We start from the raw sequence: 10,696 nt of genomic DNA, 5'->3' as shown, positions 1-10,696 counted from the left end.
CCGCACCAAAGGCAAGAGAAAAACCCGAAGTTCTTCTCAGAACCTTGTCCCCTGCCCCCTACTCCCCTCACTGCAGTTTTCCTGTTAGCCAAGGAATTTCATTCCACAGATCTGTTTGCTTCTTTCTGTTGCTTTAGCCAGCAGGCTTACCCTGACCTGAGGAGGGTGACTAAGGGGAAACAGAGTATTTTCAGCCAGGGGCCATCACAGTTGCTGTATCAAGTATCTTTTCCAGGCAGTGGATTTCATGACAGGCGTGTCTTTATTCGGGAAAATTAACGCACTTAATTTAGAGGGATGGACTTCCCTACCAGGAACGTTGCCCCCCCATCTGTCCCCCATGCCACCTGCCAGATCATCTACAGTGACAGCAACCACCATTTTTATCCTGGAGAGACCATGAAAGCTAAGCCAGGAGGTCTGGCTTCTAGTCTGCACTCCACCTTGTAATGAACATGAGACCTCACAGAGCCAGTTTGCTCCTTTGCAGTGGGCATGAGCCCGGGGGGATGGGGGAGGGGGTTAGTGAGCATCTGAGACTCAGGGAGCTGCAGTCGTCCTTGGTGGGAGATCACAAGGTGAATTGATCGTGTGAGTCCGAGCACGCTCTGGGGCCAGAGGCACCAAGGAGAAGGCACAGAGGGGAAAGAGGACTGGGTGGGGTATCTCCTAAAATCGCACTTGCCAGGCTGGGTGCAGTGGCTCACGCCTGTAATACAAGCACTTTGGGAGGCTGAGGCTGGCAGATCACGAGGTCAGGAGTTCAAGACCAGCCTGGTCAACGTGGTGAAACCCCGTCTCAACTAAAACTACAAAAAAATTAGCCGGGCGTGGTGGTACATGCCGATAATCCCAGCTACTCAGGAGGCTGAGGCAGGAAAAAGGCTTGAACCCAGGAGGCAGAGGTTGCACTGAGGTGAGACCGCACCATTGCACTCTAGCCTGGGTGACAAAAGCAAAACTCCATCACACACACACACAAAAATTGCACTTGCTATAGGGATGGGGCTATTTTTTATTTTTTAACTTTTTAAATTTTTGTGGGGTTTTTTTTTTTTTTTTTTTTGAGATGGAGTTCTGCTCTTGTCACCCAGGCTGGAGTGCAATGACACAACCTAGGCTCACTGCAACCTCCGCCTCCCGGGTTCAAGCACTTCTCCTGCCTCAGTCTCCTGAGTAGCTGGGATTACAGGCACCCATAACCAAACCCGGCTAATTTTTTTGTATTTTTAGTGGAGATGAGGTTTCACCATGTTGGCCAGGCTGGTCTCCAACTCCTGACCTCAGATGAGCCAGCCTTTGAGATGACTCTAGCCCCAACCACCAAGTAAGACCTGCCTGTCTGAGCGCAGTCAACTGCCAGGCTCACCAGAGCTGATAATAATCAATGATTGTTGTTTTATGTCTGTAAGTTGAGGTTGGTTCAGCAACAGGTGATGGGAACATTGTTCCAACTGTGGTCTCCTCATCTCATTTGACTGCAGCTTCATCCCTCCGGTTGCTCAGGCCATCTTTGATTTATCTCTTTCTTTCATACCTCACATTCTATATGTCAAGAAATATTTGGCTCTGCTTTCTAGATATCCAGAATCCAATTGCTTCTCACCACCTGCAGTGCTTCCACCCTGGTCCAAGCCACCATCATCCAATGGGGCCATCCGTATGGTCTTTCCCCTGGATCACTGCGGTGACCTTCTGACTGCAGTAGCATCCGACTTCTACCTAGTCCCTCCTACCATTTCTTCTCAACACATAGGCAGAATTATCTTGCCAACACGTAAGTCAGATCATGTCACTCTTTGGCACAAAACACGGCAGCAGCTCCCATCTTGCTCAGAGTCAATGCCTCAGTCCTTACAATGTCCTGGCCCTTCACGTCCTGACCCGTCTTGTCTCTCTGACCTCACTGTCTCGTCTTCTCCCTGCTCCAGTTCTGCTGCAGCCCCACTCTCCTTGCTAGTCCCTGAATGCATCGGCTCACTTCTACTTCAGGCCCTTTGCGTGAGCTATGCTCTTTATTTATTTCCTGGAATTTATCATTACTTTTTCTTTGTCATTTGCCTACTATTCTATGTGGCAATTGCTCATTTTTTCCCCAAGTGCTTTCATGTTTCTGGATACTGTTTTCCATATCCTGAAACATGCCATTTTCTTTGATTCCTTGGGTGCCTCACTCCTGCTGCCTGCCATCCTGCTCCGCTCTGGACTGGTAACTCTCTATATAATTCTCTATCCACTATCATCCTGGCGTTTCTCTTCACTGCTGTTCAGCATTGAATTCCATGACTTCTAGTTCCACGTTATTTTTCTGAGTTTAAGTCCTCGTTTTGTTGGTGCACATCCTGCAGTAGCTACTTAAGAGAGGACGTACATGTGAGGTAAAATTTGAGTCCTTATATGCCTGAGATGCTTTTATTCCACCTTCCTATTTCATTGATCATCTGGTTACAAGTATTCTCAGCTGAAAATCATTTTCACACAGATGCTTGAAGGCATTGTTTTCTTTCAGTATGGCTATTTAGAAGTCCAAGACTGACACCTGATCTTCTGTATGTTTTTTTTTCTCTTAGGGAGCTTTAGAAATCTTTATTCTGGGTATTCTGAAATCTGTGATGATCTTGGGGTGGGCGTTTAGTCAGTCCTCTCAATCTGGAGACTCACATCTTTCAATTTTGTGAAGTGGTATTATTTTTACTCTCACTCTCCTCTATTTTCTCCTTAGAGAATTCTTATTAGCTGGAAATTGGACTTCCTAGAGTGGTCCTCGTTCTTAGATTTTTTCAATTATCATTCTTTTTAAATCTCTGTTTATTTTTGTTCTACTTTACCTTCCACCAAACTTGCTTTTGATTTTTGTTTTTTTTTTTTTTTTTTTTTTTGAGACGGAGTCTCGCTCTGTCACCCAGGCTGGAGTGCAGTGGCCAGATCTCAGCTCACTGTAAGCTCCGCCTCCCGGGTTTACGCCATTCTCCTGCCTCAGCCTCCCGAGTAGCTGGGATTACAGGCGCCGCCACCTCGCCCGGCTAGTTTTTTGTATTTTTAGTAGAGACGGGGTTTCACAGTGTTAGCCAGGATGGTCTCGATCTCCTGACCTCGTGATCCGCCCGTCTCGGCCTCCCAAAGTGCTGGGATTATAGGCTTGAGCCACCGCGCCCGGCCCAAACTTGCTTTTGAATATGTTAATCTTACCCTTCTTTGGAACAATTTCCAAAATTTCATTTTTGTTTTTTCATTAATTCCTTTAAAAGTGACATTCAAAATAGAGAATAAAGCATCTAACTCTTGTTTAATGGATATAACATCTTATTTTGCTTTTCTGAAGAAATTACTTATCAAGTTTTTTTCACTTTTTTCTCCTTCCATCATCTTTGCTTTCCCCAAATTTCTTTTTCCTATTTGTCTGGATCCCTCTCTTCCAAGTTGGAGGCTTTCTTTAAACATTTGGTGATCCTGGGCTGTCTGTTCTTGTACTAAGTGTGACTCACTAAAGACATGAATGGGAACTCTGAGGGAGTGGGTGAGGCTTGTCCATAGAAGGACCTACAACAAGGTCGTTGGACAGCAAACTGCTTCCTTCCTTCCTTCCTTCCTTCCTTCTTTCCTTGCTTCCTTCCTTCCTTCCTTCCTTCCTTCCTTCCTCTCTTTCTTTTCTTTTTTCTTTTCTTTTCTTTTCTTTTCTTTCTTTTGACGGAGTTTCGCTCTTGTTGCCCAGGCTGGAGTGCAATGGCTCCATCTCTCACTGCAACCTCTGCCTTCCCGATTCAAGTGATTCTCCTGCCTCAGCCTCCCGAGTACCTGGGATTACAGACGTGTCCCACCACTCCAGGCTAATTTTTTTTTTTTTTTTTTTTTTTTTTTTTTTTAGTAGAGATGGGGCTTCACCATGTTGGTCAGGCTGGTCTCGAAGTCATGACCTCAGGTGATCCACCTGCCTTGGCCTCCCAAAGTGCTGGGATTCCAGGCGTGAGCCACTGAGCCCGGCCCAAACTGGCTTCCAAATTGGGGCAAGACTCCAAGATGTCAGAATGTGGAGGTCTTTTCTCTGGAGCCATTCGGTTATCCAGAGAGAACATGTCAAATCTTTTACTGGCAGTGAGGGTGGGGAGGTGTGCAACGGGTGGCTGGAGAGAGCTGGGGTGTGCCTGCTGTAAGAGGAGGAAGGGGGTCCATCCTCCCCCTACACAGGCCACATAACCCCCCTGTTTTTAGTCCCATGCCTCATGCCCGCCTTCTGTAGATTTGGATCTCCCAGTCCTCAGCACCTAGAGTTCTACAAAACCACCCTCGTTCTGCTTGTTAGTTTCCTCGTCTGCAGGGAGCCAGGTAGTGATCTCCAGCTCTGCCAAGTCAGCTCCCGCTCCTCTCCCTCTTCCAGATATTTGCGGGACTGTCTCATCCATGTTCGTCTCTTCCCTCACTTTATCCCATTATGAGTTGATATATTCTTGATTCCTTTATTGCCATTTCAGTGGAGTTTTGGAAGGGAGAAGTGAGCAATCTGCCTCGCTGACTCAGAAGTGGGCTGCATTTTAAAAACAAAATCGCCTGCATTGCTCAAAGATGAGGGTTTAGGAAAACCAATTTGTGTACAAGACATACTTGTCATGCATATATGTATGCATGCCTTACGTGATGAAACTCTTCTGAGAGGGGCCAGCCCGTGAATTCCCAGATGGTGAACATAGGACCCACCTCAGTGAGTTGCTGTGAGGATGAAATGAGCTAATATAAGTAAAATGCTTAGCACAGGGCCTGGCATTTGAGTTCTCAAGGGATAGCAGTGATGATTATTCTGATAGCTTCAGGATGAACTTGACTAAGGGCTGTGGGGATTTAGGGGAACTTCTGTCCATCCTCTTCTCTGCCCTGAAGGAGGAAACACCTTCTGCAGGCTTCTCCTGGGAACCCCACCAGCCTGTGGATCTCAGAGCTCTTTGGAGTTTGCGAAGGCAGCGGGGAAATCCCTCTGGTCTTGGCCACTCTGACACTGCATAATCGGCATAACTGGGGCATCCCAGCTCAGCCTGGAATGTTCTTGTTTCTTGGCATGAACCTGTCTTTTTGCAAACACAGTCTCTTTGTGTCTGGCCCATCAGCCCTCTTCCAAAGGTTTGTTCTACTCAGTCCTGCCCATACACATCTTTTTCAACAGTAAAGTCACTCTTTAATTTGTAACAAAGAGATATGGGTTCTAGTTCTGTCTTTGCCACCAATTGCCTAGAAATAGCTCAAACTTGGGATCTAGATTTGATCTGCCCCGTTTGAATCCCGACTTTGCCATCGATGAGCCGTGTCCCACGGGCAAGCCCTCAGTCCTCTACAGGCCTGGTTTCCTCGTCTATCAGATGAAGATAATAATAGTTCCTAACTCCTGGAGCTACCATGGGGCTGAAAGAAAGTACCCATGTAACGCTCCCAGCCTGGTACTCAGAGTTCAGATAAAGCTAGCTGTAAGGATTACTATCTTTCCCAATTTAAACTCTCCCGCAAACTTCATAGCTCCAGGCACAACTGGAGGTGAGGACTCAGGCATATGAAGCTTTTCCAGGGGCTGAGGCAGAGGAAATGTGATCTCCTGGACTTCGTTTGTAGCTTCTACTAGACCACATAGCAACCGGGCAACATAGCAACGAACGAAAGCAATGCCATTTAGTTCCAAGTCAAGCAACTTACTTTTTCAAAAGTATGTCATTCCGACCTGGAAAAACCAATCTCCTTAGTAGTTTTCATGTCATAGAGACAAACATTTTATGGTAAAAATGCTATTTGATTTTGTTTCTGCTCAAAGCAGTTCTCATCACAATTTTTTTTTTTTCTTTTTTTTGACAGAGTTTTTCGCTCTTGTTGCCCAGGCTGGAGTGCAATAGCGCGATCTCGGCTCACCGCAACCTCCGCCTCCCGGGTTCAAGGGATTCTCCCGCCTCAGTCTCCTGAGTAACTGTGATTACAGGCGTGCGCCATGTCCCGCTAATTTTTTTGTATTTTTAGTAGAGACAGGGTTTCTCTATATTGGTCAGGCTGGTCTCGAACTCCCAACCTCAGGTGATCCACCCACCTTAGCCTCCCGAAGTGCTGGGGTTATAGGCGTGAGCCACCGTCCCGGGTGCTCATCACAAATTTTAAAACTGATCACAAATTTTTTCCTCTGCTCTTCCGAGCCTACCGTTTTATCAACGAATTACTATACTGCCCTCTCGTGGAACATAATGATTTCTTTGAGTCAAAGACCTTGCTTAGATTTTTTTTTTTCTTTCTGTTTGAGACTGAGTCTCACTCTGTCACCCAGGCTGGAGTGCAGTGGTGCGATCTCAGCTCACTGCAACCTCCGCCTCCCAGGTTCAAGCAATTCTTCTGCCTCAGCCTCCTGAGTAGCTGGGATTACAGGCACCTGCCGCCACACCCAACTAATTTATGTATTTTTAGTAGAGACGGGGGGGGGGGTTTCACCAAGTTGGCCAGGCTGGTCTCGAACTCCTGACCTCAAGTGATCTGCCCACCTCGGCCTCCCAAAGTGCTGGGATTCCAGGCGAGAGCCACTGCGCCTAGCCGTCCTTGCTTAGATTTGAAATAGGACTCCCATTTATAATTTATTATTGATAGTATTAAGTTCATCGGAAAGTATGCTTTATCCACGTTTCACAAAACTCTTTTAAAAGTGAATTATTCTTTCATTTTCAATTGTTTGAACTTGGAGGCTTAATGTTCACCAATTCCATCTTTCTACAGCGATTCTACCCAGGGGGTATGTCAATCCTGCTCCTCGAGCTTCCCCTGGGTTCAGAGGGCTACTCATAAATTAGTCCACAGCAATTGAGGCATAGTGGGGAGAGCAGGACACAGGCCACAGGCCAATTGTTCTGTGGGGGTTGCGGTTAGAACTCAAAAAAACTGCCTGAAAGCCTCCTTTGTGCCAGTCCCCGTCCAGCCTCACCCCAGCTGGAGGTGCTGATGATCCTAAAGAGGATCAGAACATGCCACCCCCAAAATATGCTACCTGGGAAGAAAGACATTTTGAGCTGTAGGCAATGAAGAAACAACAGATGTAATAAAAGTTCTCCGCCCACCCTTATCTGCCTAAATGCAGGACCTAAATTTTGCTTTGAGGAAGATGCCTGTCTGTACCCGGAAGAAGGAGAGTGACATCACCGGTGACGGGAGCTGCGTTGAGAAGAGTCTGCATAAACCAACAAATAGAAGAGAGATAACTCTTCTCGTCCATTAATTTCTCCCATATATTCCTAAACACTTTCTCACAGTTTATTACCCCGGAAGCCCAAACATTCTTTTCTTTATCCAGTCACTTCTCTATAACCTATCACCCTTTGCTCAAATCGTATATAATTTCTCAAGTCTAAACACTTATTGGAGTTTTCTGCTTCTTTTTGTGAAGCTCCTGTGTCTAAAATCTTAACATCAATAGCATTTGTATACTTTTTCTCTTGTTAATCTGTGTTCTGTCAGTTTCATTTGCAGATCCCCAGCAATAGAGCCTAAGACAGTACGGGACAAATGTTTCCTCCCCTCTAATCCCAGGTGTGGAGTGGGTCGGCGGAGGGGCAGGACGTGGGTCAGCAGCCTTCGTGCCCTTTTCCCGGAGAGCTTCTTGCAGTTGATTTGGCTCTTGAACGTTACTCACCCGCTTCAGCAACCGCAGCTGCTGTGCCCGACAAATGGCAAAAGACAAGACACCCACCACACCAAGATCCCAGTGCGCACGTTCCCTGCCTCATCTTGACTTTCAGGTGGCTTTTTGTGCCTATGCAATGTTGCAATGTTAATCCTCAAAGGCGAAATCCAAGCTGGCTTATCCGCAGAGCTACCAGGGCCTGTGGTGATGGTGAGCAACGAGGCACTCAATTTCTTCTCCTACAATACAAAGGATCTGTTCAACACACTCGCAGTCACAGTACAAACAGCTATTCTGTATTAGATCAGCAAAGGAAACCAGTCCCAGTGCAAAGACAATTTTAGATCTATGTCCTGTTTCCTGTGGAAACGCGAAACCAAAGGGGAACCCACTGGCAGGACAGAGCAAGCACCTGTGAAGGTGCAGCCTGTTTTAAACTTAAGTTCTGATCCAGCAGGTTTGCGGCCGGTCCTGTGAATCCATCCGTTAACAAGCATCCCCTGCAGGAGGGGTTCTGATGCAGAGTGTAGGAGGGCTGCCTGTATTCTGAGAAACACTGGATGGTGTCTGCCAAGATTCAGTAGCAGACATTATTACAATTATTGGGAGACACAGGCTGTGCCAAATAGTAAAATAAAAATAAATATATTTACATGTTCCAGGTTTGGCCCAATCAGACTGCTTGGCTTACATAAATCCCAGCGCATAGGCATTTGCAAACAATAAGCATATGTTTAGCATCCTAAACTCTACTTTTTTTTTTTTTTTTTTTTTTTTTTTGAGGCAGAGTCTCGCTCTGTCGCCCGGACTGGAGTGCAGTGGCTGGATCTCAGCTCACTGCAAGCTCCGTCTCCCAGGTTTACGCCATTCTCCTGCCTCAGCCTCCCGAGTAGCTGGGACTACAGCGCCTGCCACCTCGCCCGGCTAGTTTTTGTATTTTTAGTAGAGACGGGGTTTCACCGTGTTCGCCAGGATGGTCTCGATCTCCTGACCTCGTGATCCGCCCGTCTCGGCCTCCCAAAGTGCTGGGATTACAGGCTTGAGCCACCGCGCCCGGCCTAAACTCTACTTTTAAAGAAAACATTAAGGAATAGTCATGATTTATGCAATTAGTAAGTCCACAATTAACACTGAAGACTATTAACAATAAATAACACATAATTTTTACTATGTAATACTAATTTTAAAATACCATTCACAACTCAAGGTATCTGGAAGTTTTTCAAATTTTTCTAGAAGGCCTCGCTTACACCAGCATCCATGACCATCTTCCTTTCTTGGAAACTGGACCTTCAGATCTTAGTCATGTGTTTGATAATTTCATCATAAAGAACAAAGACAACTGCGATGTGCAGACATACTCTGCCATAGCATAGAATTATTCTTTGTAAAAGTTTGTTCAATACAAACTTTATATGAAAAAAAATTGCCCTTCAAGGAAAGAAAAAAAAAAAAAACCTCAAAAGCTTTCCATAGAAGTCCCTGGTATTTGTATTGGGAAATACGAACCAGGTGAAACATACATTTTTAATTTTTTTGCTCATTAATTTAAAAAAAAAGATTACTGAGTGCCTGTTTTGTTTCAGGTACTCTTCCCAGTATTGGCCTAGCACCAGCCTTAAAGCAACCTTCGGGGAACATAATACATACTGATTATATATTACATACTTCCCTATTGATTAATATAATTAATGGAATAGTTCATTTCAAAAGAAATTATTTTCCTGGGCATCATTTTAGCAGAAGTTCTGCTTCCTTTTCTTTCATGCATAGAAAATGTGTTTTCTCCTAATGCAGAGGGGCGGTGATGCTTTTTCTGCCCCAGTGAGTGGCCAGGAGAAAACTGCTTTCTCTTTGTATATGAACTCAAGGACCAACATTATTCAAGCAACAGTAGGACAGGTGGCAAAAGTGTTCTTATGTCCTAGTTGCTGCCACTAGAAAGTTAAGGCAACTGGAGAGTTGCCTAAAATCATGGCCTGCAAGTTATATACCTCACAAATGGAGGCACTGGAGAGAGAGCCAAAAATTCCCAATCAAAAATACGCAAGCTAGGCGCAGTGGCTCTTGCTTGTCCCAGCATTTGGGAGGACGAGGTGGGAGGATTGCTTGAGCCCAGGAGGTTGAGGCTGATGTGAACCCTGATGGCACCACTGCACCCAGCCTAAGCAACAGAGGAAGGCTCTGTCTCATTTAAAACAAAATATGCAAAAGTCAGTGTGTTTTGATGTCTTTCTTCAAATCACTTAGCAGAATTCATGCTGTTTTCATTTACATTAGATGCTTGAGACAGTTTTCAAGGGAAATATTATTATTATTATTATTATTATTATTGAGACGGAGTTTCTCTCTTATTACCCAGGCTGGAGTGCAACAGCACGATCTTGGCTCACTGCAACCTCTACCTCCCGAGTTCAAGCAATTCTGCCTCAGCCTCCCCAGTAGCTGGGAGTACAGGCATGTACCACCATGCCACACCCAGCTAATTTTGTATTTTTAGTAGAGAGGGGGTTTCTCCATGTTGGTCAGGCTGGTCTTGAACTCCCAACCTCAGGTGATCCGCCTGCCTTGGCCTCCTAAAGTGCTGGGATTATAGGCGTAAGCCACTGCTCCCAGTCAGGAAATATTATTTTTGAAGTCTGAAATCCAAAATTGCTTTCAAAGTGAATAAAAGGATTTTAAAAGATTGTGACAATTTTATTTCTGTGATGATCACTGAGTGTAAATTCTTCATTCTCTATCAGGAAATCCATCTAAGACTTCAATAGAAGTGAAAAAATGTATAGTTTTTCAGTCTGTGATTAAGGGGAAATATTTCATGGGATGAGAACTGGATATAGGCCGGGTGCAGTGGCTCACGCCTGGAATCCTAGCCCTTTCGGAGGCCGAGGCAGGTGGATCACCTGAGGTTGACAGTTCAAGACCAGCCTGGTCAACATGATGAAATCCCATCTCTACTAAAAATACAAAAAATTAGATGGGTGTGGTGGCGGGCACCTGTAATCCCAGCTATGCAGGAGGCTGAGGCAGGAGAACCCGGGAAGCAGAGGTATCAATGAGCCGAGATTG

This window comes from Trachypithecus francoisi, unplaced genomic scaffold, assembly GCF_009764315.1.
Source record: "Trachypithecus francoisi isolate TF-2019V2 unplaced genomic scaffold, Tfra_2.0 Lachesis_group20, whole genome shotgun sequence".
NCBI classification, from domain to species: domain Eukaryota; kingdom Metazoa; phylum Chordata; class Mammalia; order Primates; family Cercopithecidae; genus Trachypithecus; species Trachypithecus francoisi.
Note: the sequence above shows the minus strand (reverse complement) of the source record.